We start from the raw sequence: 14727 nt of genomic DNA, 5'->3' as shown, positions 1-14727 counted from the left end.
CAAGATCAGATAAACAATTTATACAGACCTATAACCCCTCGAGAAATAAGAGTCATTAAATGTCTACCAACCAAAAAAAAAAAAAGAAAGAAAGAAAGAAAGAAAGCCCAAGGCCAAAGGGTTTTAGTACAGAATTATTCTACCAGACTTCCAAGGAAGAGTTCATGCCAATACTCCTCAAATTATTCCACAAAAGAGAAAAAGGAACCTGCCCAATTCATTTTATTAGGACACAGTTTCCAGTGATAGACAAACCACATAAGACCCAACAAAGAAAGAATTACAGACCAATTTTACTTATACATGAATGCAAAAATACTCAAAAAAGGGTTGCAGATTTAGCTCAATGGTAGAGCACTTGCCTAGCAAGTGCAAGACCCTGAGTTTGGTCCTCAGCTCTAGGAAAAAAAAAAAAAAAAAAAACCTCAATAAAATACTTACAAACTGAACATAAGAAGAGCACATCAAAAAAAGACCATCCACCATGATCAAGTAGGCTTCATCCCAAAGATGCATAATGATTCAACACAAAAAATAAATGTACTCCATCGTATAAAGAATGGGCTGGAGAGATGGTTGAGAGGTTAAGAGCACTGGCTATTCTTCCAGAAGTCCTGAGTTCAATTCCCAGCTACCACATGGAGACTTACAACCATCTATAATGGGATATGGTGCCCTCTTCTGGTGTGTGTGTATATATAATAATTCTTATTTATTTATTTATTTATTTATTTATTTATTTATTTATTTTTGCCAGAGCTGAGGACCGAACCCAGGGCCTTGTGCTTACTAGGCAAGCGCTCTACCACTGAGCTAAATCCCCAACCCCTATAATAAATTTTTAAAAAAGAAATGAAAGCAAAAAAAAAAAAAAAAAAAACCCAGATGATCATCACATTACATGCAGAAAAGTCCCTGACAAAATCCAACACCCCTTCATGGTAAAAGTCCAGGAGTAAATAGGTATACACAGGGCATGCCTAAACATAATAAAGGCAGTTTACATCAAGCCTATAACCAACATCACATTAAATGGAAGGAAACTTACAGCAATTCCACTAAAATCAGGAACAAGACCAGGTTGTCCACTCTCTCCATATCTATTTAATATAGTACTTGCAGACTTAGCTAGAGCAATAAGACAACTAATGGAGATCAAAGGGATACAAACTGGAAAGGAAGAAGTCAAAGTATCTTTATTTGCTGATGACATCATAGTATACATAAGTGACCCTAAAAATTCCATTGGGGAACTTCTACAACTGATAAACACTTTCAGAAAAAGTAGCTGGATATTAAATTAACTCAAAATAATCAGTAGCTCTCCTATATAAGAATGACTAATGGACTGAGGGGAAAAAAAAATCAGGAAAACAATACTTTCACAATGGTCTCAAATAATATAAAACATCTTGAGGTAACTAACCAAGCAAGTGAAAGACATGTATGATAAAAACTTTAAGTCTTTAAAGAAAGAAATTGAGGGGTTGGAGATTTAGCTCAGTGGTAGAGTGCTTGCTTAGCAAGCACAAGGCCCTGGGTCCGGTCCTCAGCTCCAGAAAAAAAAAAAAAAAAAAAAGAAAGAAAGAAAGAAAGAAATTGAAAATGATATCAGAAGATGGGAAGCTCTCCTGTGCTCATGGATCAGTAGTATTAACATAGTAAAAATGGCCATCCTTCCAAAAGCAATCTGTAGATTCAATGCAATCTCCATCAAAATTCCAAAACAATTCTTCACAGACCTAGAAAGGACAAATTTGCAACTTCATATGGGGAAAAAAAAAAAAAAAAAAAAACACTAAGGATAGCTAAAACAATTCTAAACAATAAAAAAACTGCTGAGGTGAATGTCTCAATATTCCTAATTTCAAGTTGTACTACAAAGGTTTAGTAGTAAAAACTGCATGCTGCTGCCCTAAAAACAGACCAACTGACCAATGGAATAAAATTGAAGACCAAGACCAAGACAAAAATCCACACACCTATGGACACCCAATTTTTGACAAAGAAGCCAGAAACACCCACTGGAAAAAAGAACAACACTGCCGGGGGGGTGGTGGTGGCGGCGGCTCATGCCTGTAATCCCAGCACTGGGGAGGCAGAGGCAGGTGGATCTCTGTGAGTTCGAGGCCAGCCTGGTCTACAGAGCTAGTCCAGGACAGGCTCCAAAGCTACAGAGAAACCCTGTCTCAAAAAAGAAAGAAAAGAAAGAAAGAAAGAAAGAAAGAAAGAGAGGGAGGGAGGGAGGGAGGGAGGGAGGGAAGGAGGAAAGAAAGAAAGAAAGAAAGAAAGAAAGAAAGAAAGAAAGAAAGAAAGAAAGAAAGAAAGAAAGAAAGAAAACATCTTCAACAAATGGTGCTGGTCAAAATGGATGTCTGTGTGTAGAAGGCAAACAGTTCATAGTTACCACCCTTCACAAAACTCTAGTCCAAGTGGATCAAAGTCCTCAAAAGATGCAAGATACACTGAACCTGATAGAGGAGAAAGTGGGGAATAGTCTTGAACACATCAGCACAGGAGACAACTTCCTAAACAGCACTGGTAGTACAGGAACTAAGATCAACAATTAATAAATGGGACCCCAGGAAACTTAAAAACTTCTGTATGTCAAAATACATCATCATTCAGAGAATCATTCTATAGAATGGGAAAAGATTTTTACTAGCTCCATATCCAACGTAAGACTAATACCCAAAATATATAAAGAACTCAAAAAACTAGATATTAAAAAAATAAATAATCCAATTAAAAAATAGTGTTCAGATCTGAAAAGAGAACTGTCAATAGAGGAAACTCAAGTGGCTGAGAAAAACCTCCTTAGCCATCATGGAAACAAAAATCAAAAGTACTGTAAGACTCCATCTTGCACCTGTCAGAAGAACTAAAATCAGTAACTCAAGTAATAGCTCACATCAGCGAGGATGTGGAATAAGGGAAACACTCATCCATTGCTAGAGGTAGTGCAAACTTGTACAGCCACTACAGAAATCAATATGGCAGTTCCTCAGAAAGTTGGGACTTGATGTACCTCAAAATCCAGCTATACCACTTTTGGGTAAAAACCAAGAGGATGCTCCATCATACCACAAGGACACTTGCTCAACCATATTCATTGCTGCTCTATTCATAATAGCCAGAAACTGGAAACAGCATAGATGTCCTTCAACAGAAGAATGAATAAAGAAAATGTAGTACAGTTACACAATGGAGTACTATTCAGCTGTTTAAAAAAAGACATCATGAAATCTGCAGGCAAGTGGATGGAACTAGAAAAAAAAAATCATCCTGAATGAGGTAACTGAGAACTAAAAAGATAAATATGGTATGTATTCACTTATAGGTGGTTGTTAGCAGGTACATAACTGATCATCAAGCTATGATTCGTAAATCCAGAAAGGCTAGGTAAAGAGTAGGGGAGTTATGGGGATTCTGTCATCAGTTCAATACCCAATATAAGGAGTAGCTTGGCCCAAAGGCAGAGTTTCTATTAGAGGCACATGACCTGAACCCAAAGGTAAGGCAGAGGGTGGTGGGGAGCTGGCAGCAAGTCATGGAGAAAGCCCAGCTTGGCGAGCTTCCCCACACCCCTTGGGAATGGAGACGCCGCGGATGCAGTAGCCGGAGAACTGGACCCCCAGCAGGAACAGCAGAGCAGCTGGTGATGTGGCCTGGATCCTTCTGTGCTGTAATCACCAGGATCAGATTTTACCTATTAATAAAGGTAATGCTTTTCCTAGAATTCCTTCTTTAGAAGGGTTGTGGGGGACACATGGATCTCTCTATAAGGGGGTGAGTATAATAGACTTTACACATGGATGGTGACGGTAGGGGGCAGGAACTGGAAGATCAGGTGGAGAAGGGGAGCAGAGACAGGACTGAGGGAGAAAATACGGGGAGAGACAGCTGGAATAGAGGGGCATTTGAGGGATTGTATGGAAACCTAGTTCAATGCAAACATCCTAAAATACATGAAGGTGTTCCTAATGACATCTCCTAATAATGGGGTACACAGAGTCTCAACTCCAGTAGGGGGAACTGGGTTGCATTCAATTCAGCTGTTGGCCAAGAAAAATATCTAAACAACCCAGGCTATTGCTGAGACAGTGGGTTGCTCTCCCCAATCTGACAGTGGGGCCCCATTGCTGAGAACAATACCCACAAAACTCATTGAACATTCTAGTGTCCTAGGCATGGGAGGTACTCTGCAGGCTACCAAAAGAGAAATGTAAACAGCAGTCACAAACCCTTTGACCTACACTCTGTCCTGACTACAAAATATGCTAGGGCAATGGTGGCACAAAGCTTGTGGGAGTAACCAACCAATGTCTGGTATGACCCTCTTCACAGGACAGAACCCACACCAGACACTGCTCGGGTAATAAAGAACCAGAGACTAGATAGCTCCGAGACCTAGGGTAAAACCAAATACCACTGATCTAAAACGAAAAGTATCCATAAAATGACTGCTAATGATCATAGATCATGACTTATTCAGTCATCATCAGAGAAGCTTCCTCTTACAGCAGATGGGAACAGATGCAGAGACCATCAGCCAGATACTACCTGGAGAGAACATATAAATGGAAGGTCTCCATCAAATCCCTCCCCTCAGAGCTCAGGGAACCCCAAGGTAGAGGAGGGGAAAGAGTGTAAGAGCCAGAGGGGGTGGAAGGCACCAGGAGAATAAGGCCCACTGACTTAACTAAGCAAGGCTTACAATGAATTCAGATGTGGTGATATATTGTGTCCCCCAATATATTGTGCATCCTAATAAACTTATCTGGAGTCAGAGGACAGAACAGCCACTAGACAGACATAGAGGCCAGAAAATGGTGGCACACACGCACCTTTAATCCTATCACTTGGGAGGCAGAGATCCATCTGGATCTCTGTGAGTTCAAAGCCACATTGAAAACAGCCAGGCATGGTGACTCATGCCTTTAATCCCAGGAGCTGATGGCACAAAGCAGAAAGGTATATAAGGCATGAAAACCAGGGACTAGAGCTCGTTAAGTTTTTAGGCTTTTGAGCACCAGTTCAGCTGAGAACCCATTTGGATGAGGACACAGAGGCTGCCAGTCTGAGGAAACAGGATCAGCTGAGGAACTGGCAAGGTGAGGTAGCTGTGGCTTGTTCTGGTTCTCTGATCTTCCATCATTCACCCCAATACCTTACTCCAGGTTTATTTTCATTAATAAGACCTTTTAAGATTCATGTTACATTCAGAGACTGAAGCAGCAAGCTTAGGGACCTGCACGGATCTGGACCAGGTCCTCTGGTTTTATATTACAGCTTTTGATTTAGTACTTTTATAGGACTCCTGAGTGTGTGAACTAGTGGGTCTCTGATTGTTGTGTCTGCTCTTGGGGCTCTTTTCCTTTCATGGGGTTGCCTTGTCCAGCCTTTTTGTGATTTGTTTTTCTTTTTGCTTTATCTTATTATGTTTTATGTTGTCATGTTTGGTCGCTATCTCATTGAAGCCTGCTCTTTTCTAATGAGAGACAGAAAGGGAGTGGACCTGAAGTGGAGGGGAAGGGGGAAGGAACTGAGAAGAGAGAGGGGGAAAAATCAGGATATGTTGTATACTAATAGAAACTATTTTCAATAAACGAAAATATATAATAAAATCACTACAAACAAAATATGAAGCAAATTTAAACTTCTCTCTTCTTCAGACTGGACAACTGCAGTCAGGAGAACAAGAAAAAATTCTCACACTTTATCATTTTGTAAACTAAAGCAAGAAGGGGGCTAGAGAGGTGGCTCGGTGGTTAAGAGCACCTGTTAAGTTCCTATCACCCACAAGGTGGTTCACAGACATCTGAAACTCCAGTTCCATGTGATCCAAAGACACTGCCAAGCATGCACATGATACACAGACATATATGCAATCAACACACAAAAAAAAATAAAACGAATAATCTAAAATATTTTTTTAAAAACTAAAACAAACAAACAAGAAAACAAAGGGGTAAATGCAAAACCCATATTGAATGAGGTGTCAAGGAGTAGACACACAGCTCTGGGGGAACTTCTTGAACACCACGAAGCATGGGGGAACTATTCTGAGGCAGACCAGATGAGGGAGGGGAAGGAAGAAGACAGAAATGAAATCCGACGTGATAATGTGTGTGTGTGGGTGGTGTGTGGGGGGGGGGGGGGGGGGGGATCAGCGCAAACAGAAGCACAACAGAAGGTAAACTGCACAGAACACCCAGTCTCTACAGAGCACAGTCTGGACGCAGCATCACCAACCCGCCAGTGCTGCACGTCTGTGTAGGCGCGAGTACACGGAAAGGAGTCACCCAAGAGGGCTGGGGATTTCGAGGAAGCAGCTTCACCAGGACACAAAAGTGGGCTGCTACTTAGGGCTCAAGGCTGCCTGTGGGGTGCACACTTCAAGAGCACGTAGGCGTGGGCATAGGCACGGCTGGCCCAGTTTCCACTTTCCACTGGACTGCAAGCACCAGGAAAAACGCCAGGTGCTGGCGACGCGAAGGAGCTGGTGTGCAAATCCCGCCACCCAAGATTCCAGGAGCCCAAGGCACACTCACCATTTCGTGCTTCTTATGTGTCTAGGTTTCCTTCCAAAGATGCCCGTAGTCGGCAGAACACAGACTCCCAAACCAGGTTCTCACAAGGATCCCGGTTACTAAGCAAAGCATTAAAAAGACTTCCGGGACGCACGCTGGAACTATCCGTGCTCCCGATTGGACAGTTCATTCCTTTTAGTACTATGGTCCCTGATTGGAGAACTCTACTGACTCAGCGATAAGTATCAAAACATTTTAGGAAAGTTCAGGTGCAAGCCCTGACTGCCCACACTCTAGAAGACGAACTTGTGTGAAAGACATTCGGGGCTACATGGTGAGACCCTGATTCAAAACGAAACGGAGAAGCCCGGCATGGAGGCAGGCATTTTTAATCGTGATCAGTAAGTGGAAGCTAGCCTGGTCCAGAGAACTAGCGCCAGGACAGATAATAGTACCCAAAGAAACCCTGTTTTGAAAACCAAACCAAACAAGGAAGCAAAATAAACAACAACAAATTTAAAAACAAAAACTCTAACATATCCGTACTCTCTGGAATGAACCCATCTGGTTTTGGCATTTCACTGCATTGTAAGAAAACATGCTCTGGGATTTGGAATGCACTCACTGCCTCACACACCCCGTATTCGGCACCTGCCTTTTCCATAAAGATGGTACCTTAAGTTTACTCAGTACATTCCAATCTCTTGCCCCAAAGGGAAAAAAGAAAACAAAAACAAAAACAGGACTTATGGGTAGAAACAGGCCCCAAGTAGGTTCAAGCATAGGAAACACGTGTAGCGCTTGATAGGAAACCTCAAAGATTAGGGGTGAGGTAAAAATCCATGAATTTCTCACACTTCATGTTTAAGTGTGTCCATTTTCTGCCAAAATAATTAAAACACACCAATAAGGAAGTACAATTGCACGATGGATGGATAAAATATACATATCAGGGATACTCCACTAAGAATTCAGAGGCATGAAAAGAAACCCTTAAACTTCAAAAAAGGTTTTCTTTGCCCAAGGTCATGAAGAAAGCCTCCATTCAGTAGAGGAAACACTCCCAGGCATCAGGATGACACAGATTACTAACAAAGAGGCCTGCAATGGTCATTCTCTAGTGATGATGCAGACACTCCGAGTGATTTATCCTTGGGACCTCATCATACCAGCTATTGCTTCCATGACCATGAAATAATTCTTTCAAAACTAAGATTCTCCAGAATTGTAATGTCACTGACATGCACATTAGATTTACCTATTTTATTTCACCGTTGTGGGAGTTTTTCCTACATGTGCAGCAGTGTGCCTCATGTGTGCTTGGTGCCCTGGAATATCAGAAGATGCTATTTTATTCCCTGGAACTGTAGTCCCAGACTGTTCTAGCCACCATGTGGGTGCTGTGAATCAACTGTGGTCCTCTGGAAGAGAAGTTTGTGCTCCTAACAGCAGAGTCATCCCTCCACCCCCTATTTGAATTAAGATTTAAAAAAATAAATAAACAGTAAAATTCACAAATGTTTTCTCCAGGGGTCTGCCAAATTGTGTCTCTAAAACATGACCATCACAGATGCTCTTCATATGAGAGGGAGGACTGTTGTGAATAGTCTTAGTCATGCTTTGAGTGACTGTCCTCCTAGATAAGCAACCTCCATTTGGGGGAGTTCCAAAGATTATCACAGCTGGGCTGATTAATCGTTTAAACCCCACATGGAGAGATGGAGGAAAGCACAAGCTTCTCACCTGAGGAGCCAGCTGTAAGGAGTCTGGTGAAGGGATAGCTTATGCTGAGGCAGGAAAGAATAAAGTGGGGAGGGGAGACTCTTTCTGCAGCTACAGAAAAGCTCTCGTCCCTGCTGGGTAAGGCTTTCCAGGACCAACATGTCAGCTCTGAAATTGATTACATCAATGTGCGTGGCATGTGTGTTTAGGAATGTAAATTCCTCTTGGCAGGTTGTTCCTCTAATAAGCACTAAGTGACCCTCTTCAGACTAGATTTGTCTTGAAGTTTGCCTTCTGATATGATACTACACATGCCCTTGTCTTAGGAAGGGTTTCTATGGCTGTGATAAAACACCATGACCACAGTCAACTTGGAAAATGAAGATTATTTTCACTTCCGATCCCACACCACAGTCTACCACAGTCAAAGGAAATCAGAGTAGGAAGCAAAGACATGAAATGGGGGGGGGGGGCAGAAAATGAAGCAGAAGACATGGAAAATATTAATTACTGGCTTGTTCCTGATAGGTAGCTCAGCCTGCTATTTTATACCATGGAGGACCATCTGCCCTGGGGTGGCAGTGTCCCTAATGACCTAGGCCTACCTACATCAACCATTAATTATAAAAAATGACCACAGGTTATAGCAGTCCATAGCTTTAATCCCATGTTGGAGTTAGTAGTTCGAGGTATGGTTCTCTAGGTGTTCAAGACCAAAGTGTTCTACATAGCAAGTTCCAGACCAGCCACAAATACCTAGAGTGAGATCCTCTCTCAAAAAAATGAACCAAACAAGAAAATTCACTACAGTGTTTCTTACAAGATCTGATGGGGACATTTTCTCACTTGAGAATCTCTCTTCCCACACAACTAGTTGTGTGAATTTGACATGGAACTAACCCGAACAGCCATTGTTTGTTGGTGTCTTTGGTTTGAACACCTCTCTCCATTGTTTAACCCACCGCAGTGTCCTTCCTTGATGGCGAGCTGTGTTTCTTAATGACAGCAGAGAGATCTTATTTTCTATGACATGCTATTTGGTGTCACTTTGCTGGGAAGCACTAACATTAAGCATCATTTGTGGATAGGCATATGCCTTTAATACCAGTACTAGGGAGGAAGAGGCAGGTGGATCCCTGAATTCAGTCAAGACTGGTCTGCTTAGCAGAGAAAATCACATTTTAAAAAAAGAAAAGACAAGACAAACCCAAAAGAACAGAAAAAGGCCTAAGCTTCAAACAGAGTTTTCAAATTAAAAAAAAAAAAAAAACCAATAATGAAACTGGTTAAAGTGTTCAGTACCCTAGGCCATCAGAAATGGCATATTTGGAAGTGAATTTACATCAGTTTTGATAATTCATCTTTCATGAGTCAGAATGGCCAAGATTAAGAAAATAAGTTATAATAAAGGTTTGTCTTGGGGCCGAAGAGATGGCTCAGTAGACAAGTGTTTGCTGTTCTAAAAGTGGAGTGGAAGTTGTTCCCAGAACCCAGGACAGGTGGCTCACACATGCCTGGACCTCCAAGCCCAGGTGATCATACACTTTCTTTTCTAAAAGAAGAAAAATTATTTTATGTGTATTAGTGTCAGATCCCCTGGAACTGGAGTTACAAAAGTTTGTAAACTGCCATGTGAGTGCTGGGAATTGAACCCAGATCCTCTGGAACAGCAGCCCATGTTTTTAACCATCGATCCATCTCTCCAGTCCTGATCTGAAATCTTTGTGTCTCTACTGAAACCAACACTCTCATGCTGATATTCACAGAGAACTAATTAAAATACCTGTTTCTGTAACAACTAGGATTTTTTTTCTCTTTCCATTTTCTCCTCATTAATGTTACAGAATGTCAAGTTACTGAATGTCACTGCTTCGTTAATTCCTGTGTGTGCTTGTAGATGCATGCAAGTGAGTCAAAGGAGAAAGGAAGAAGAAACTCTGTGGGAACAAATTACAAGAAACATTTCAAGCTGAAATGTTCATGTGTGAGACCAGAACAGGAACAATATACCTTTTGGGTTAAGGTTTCTGTTTGCAGTTAAATATTAAGTTCCTGTTTGTCCTGTGTTAAGTCCTTGAAAATGAAGGTTTCCATTTGTCATTTAGAATAAGTGTCTGTATCCTAGATCTGGTGTAAACTGCAAAGCATGTTTTTCAACCTACACTAAACTTGCGACCCCATTCACATGATGTCTATCCTTACCCTGGTTCCTTCAATTTCACTGTAACTCTCTGGAACAACGTCTAGCAGCCAACTCTCTCGCCCCCTTCAACACTTGATCTCTCCTATAAAAGACTTCAAGAGACCAACAGGGGCTGCTCCCTAAAGTTCCTACTTAGAGAAAGGCAACCAAACAGGCCAGTCCTGGGTACGCCCCAAAATAAAGCTTACTTCAGTTGGACAATTGTGGATTCAGCCTTATTCCTCCCAATTTTCAGGTTAAACACACAGCCACATGAAATCTTTGGAAAGTAAGAGATAAAATGACTCTGTTCCTGAAGGAAACCACTTTTCCTAAGGTAAAATTGCTCTCCCACAAAATCCATTCCCTTCTCCACAATGGAAGCCACTGATGGGGAATATTTACTCCTCAGCCTTTACTGGAGTCTTGTCTTTCTCTTTAAATCTTCTGTTGTTTGCCCACCATGTCATAATTAAAAGTCTCCAGGGTGCCATCCCATGACAGTGTAACCAGGTCACTGCACTGGGAATCAGACCCTTCCTGGAGTAAGACAAACTGTCAAGTCAATGTTTGTCTAATAGGAGCAGCTTTCATCTTCCTTTCTTTGACTTTCTATCTTAGACTTTTTCAAATATCTCATCCTTTGTATCAGTCAGGGTTCGCTACAGTCACAGAACTTGTGGAATGAATCTCTATCATATGTGTGTGCATGTATGTATATATTCCATATGTGTGTGTGTGTGTGTGTGTGTGTGTGTGTATTTATTAGAATGATTTACACACTGCAGTCCAACAGTTGCTATTTGTGAAGGGAAAGTCCAAAAATCTAGTAGTTACTCATACCCATGAGCCTGGGTGTCTCACCGTCCTCTGTATATTCTAGAATCCTGAAGAAGTAGGTTCCAATGCCAGCGAAGGTATGGATGCACTGACAAGGCGTGGGCAAGCAGGCAAAGAACACACACACTCCATTCCTTCTTCCCTTGTCCTTATATAAGCTTCTGCTGGGGGCCATCCCTAGCTGTGAACAGGTTCCAGAGAGAATGTAAGGATCAGGTGAGGGGAGGGTTGAGTCAGACACCCAGACAGGAAGACTTTGTAAGTCTGACTCACTAGCAATCAGAAAATTCCTTTGTTTATGCAGATTTAGATGATATTCATGATTTCTCCAGAGATACAGATCACATCGTTTTATTCCAGGCATACTTCACTAGCATGCCCCGAGTTACAGGTTATGCACCGATAGAACAGATTTTATTATCAACCCCATATTGTAAGAAGGTGTGGCCAAGATTAAAGGTGTGCCTTTCAGCCTCAAGGTATGGATTAAAGGTGTTTGTCTCGCAACCTCAAGATCCAGATCAAATGTATGTTGCCTTCTTGTTTCAAGATCTGGATTGCAAGTGTGCCCTCCATTCCTGGATTTTAGTTCATTCCCAATACAGTCAAACTGATAACCAAGATTAGCCATCACATTTTTCTAGCTTAATAAAAATCTATATTTGGGAGAGAGAGAGATGCCCTTGGCTAATGCAACCCTTATGGACATCCTCCTAGACCTTATTTCTATCATGCTACAGATTTCCTCAGTCACATGACCACATCTTGGTCACAGTTTATGCCAGAGAAAGGAATTGCTGACCATCAGGATCCAAATAGAGGAATTAATTTGCCTATTTTCCTTGTCTCCATGCTTGGTATTACATTCATGTAATCCCTTTACCGCAATAAACTGGACTAAAACTTTTAAAAGCATGTCAACAAATATAGAAAAAATATGAGGCAAGAAGTAATTGGAAGGGAACTAAGACTGAGGAGAAGCATATATAACTTTATTCATTGATTATATCACTATAAAGGTAGAAAGTATTCAAATCTAGGCCCTCTTGTCCTCAAAATGCAAGAGGAAAGGTAAATGAAACACATTGTACAAATCTACCTTCTCATAATAAGGCTACCATTTTGTTTGTGTATCAACTTTAAACAATTGGAATTTGATCACTTTTTGAATAGTCCCACAATATCTATGAAGATTATACCACATGGTATAGTTTTCTGACCTTGCTATGTGTTTTGAATTGCTTTGTATTGCTGTGATAAGTACAATGAAAAAAACAATTTAGGCAAAGAAAGAGTTAATTTGGCTTACACTTTCAGGTCACAACGCATCACTGAGGGAAGCCACGGCAGGAACTATGAAAAATCTGATTACTGGCTCATAATCAGTTAACATTCTTATATTGACTAAGCAAACCTGCATAGGGATGATGCTGCCCATCTTGGACTAGGAACTCCCAAATCCATCAAAAGTATCCCTCACAGACATCACTGAAGGCCTATCTGATCAATACAGTTTCTAAATTGAAATTCCCTCTTCTAAAGTGATGCTTGCTTTGTGTCAAATTAACAATAAAAATTAATCAGTATACAATGACACCAAACACATTATGTTTCCTAAAGTCCAGAGGAGGTATTGAATGCCTTGCATCCATAGTCAAAGACATTTGTGTGCCATCATGAGTGTGCTTGTTACTGAACCTGAGGTCTCTGCAAATATGGTATTTACAAATGTTGAACCAACTTTCCAAATACTTTTAAAAGTCTAATTAAATATCAATTACACTTCCCTCCAACCCTTCCAATGTCCCCACAATACCATATGAAATTGATGGCATGTTTTTCTTTATTATTGTTACATATATATTTATAAATGCAAAAATGTGATCACAACACCCTAACACCACTTTATTATGGTGTATCTCCTTAAGATAGTCTCATTAAGTTGATCTCCAGTGTGATTTCTCTCCTGAGACGGATCATAAGAAAAGCTCCTACAGGCTTGATTATATTATTCATTTCCACAGGGTTTCTCATAGGAAAAAAATTCAAGTGTCTGAAGTGATTCAGAATGACTGACATCTTTCCAGTGTTTCTGATGTGTGAAAGTTTGCCAAAACTTCCATATATTCAGATTGTTTCCCCTAGTTTGTCTTTGAGGTACACATGTAAGGATGAATGAACAATGTTGTTTCATATATGCAGTCAGCTTTCATATACTCTTATGAAGGGAGACATGCCTTCATTAACCATATTCTCTGGAATTGTCTCATCACACTAACTATCACATTTATATCCACAGTCTTTCTCAACTACCTGAGTTCTTCAAAAAAAAATTAAAGAGCATTACTGTAAACAAGTGAATTGTTGGAGGTTGGCTTGTGTGGACCACTGTAACTATACTATTGCAGGGGCAGAAGAATGCCATTACTGTTAAGGACAATATATACTACAGTGCAGACCCTGTCATGTGTAGAGGAGTAGAGTATTAACTTTACTTCTATAAGAATTATAAAGGAGCTGTAACATTGGCTGAGGGGTTAAAAACAATTCTTGCTCTTCCAACACACCAGAGTTTGATTATCAGCATTCATATGAAGGCTCACAAGTTCCTATTACTCTTGTTCTGAATGATCTTCTGCCTTCTCTCTTCTGGCCTCCACATTTTTCTTTTGCAAAGATGGTGAACACAAGCACACATACACATAAAATAATTAAGGGGGCAAAAAAGGAGTGAACGAGCAAGCAAAGGCCTTGGCATTAAGAGACGTAACAATCACATGAAGTAGTAAAATAGTGGCATTTTTGCATTCTAAATATTCAGTTTGTGTTGGTTACTTAGTTACAAACTTCACCCAAGCTAGGGTCATCTGAGAATAGGGACCCTCAATTGGGAAAATGGCTCAATGAGATCAGCCTGGAAACAAATCTGTGGGAGCATTTTCTCCTTCCTTGATGAAGGAGGGCTGTGCCCCTGGGTAGGTGGGTGTGAGTTTTTAAGAAAGGTGCCTTAGTAACCTACGAAGGGCAAGCTAGTAAGTAGCATTTCTCCACAGTATCCAATTCAGTTCTGGCCTCAGGTTTCCGCCTATTTTTAGCTCCCACCCTGCCTTCTCCTGCTGAACTATATGTAACATGGAAGTGTAAGCAAAAATGAGCTCCACTGCTCTAAAACATGACTTTGGTCATGGTGTTTATCATGGGAACAGAGAGGACTCTACGATAGATTTAGCCCCCAGGTTCATGGGGTAATGCTGACAGAGCTGACCATGGTTTTAATGAGGACTGAGAGAATGTCTAGAATATTAAGCTGGAAAAATCATTGAATTCTCAGTTCTTAATGAACTCTGAGGATAGCAATGCTGAGAACAATGAAAAGAGGGAAGTCTGGGTTATGTAGTTTCAGGAATGATGGATGGTTCATAAAAGACTTTACTGAGGCAGTTTCTGTGA

General features: G+C 40.8%; 1 protein-coding gene and 1 pseudogene across 1 annotated transcript in view; both read right to left on the bottom strand.

The window, feature by feature from the left end:
* The window catches only part of LOC118571946 (zinc finger protein 14-like), a 42030-nt gene extending 35357 nt beyond the window's left edge, over positions 1-6673 (bottom strand). Inside the window, exon 1 of the mRNA XM_036171315.1 lies at positions 6555-6673. The gene's annotated coding sequence lies outside the window, so the exon portion shown is untranslated. The remainder of the gene's footprint in view (positions 1-6554) is intronic.
* LOC118571943 overlaps positions 1-14727 on the bottom strand; it is a 106590-nt pseudogene that overhangs the window by 31675 nt on the left and 60188 nt on the right.

Source organism: Onychomys torridus, chromosome 21 (genome assembly GCF_903995425.1).
Source record: "Onychomys torridus chromosome 21, mOncTor1.1, whole genome shotgun sequence".
Taxonomy (NCBI): Eukaryota; Metazoa; Chordata; class Mammalia; order Rodentia; family Cricetidae; genus Onychomys; species Onychomys torridus.
The sequence above is the reverse complement of the archived record's forward strand: the minus strand, read 5'-3'. Positions and strand labels throughout refer to the sequence as shown.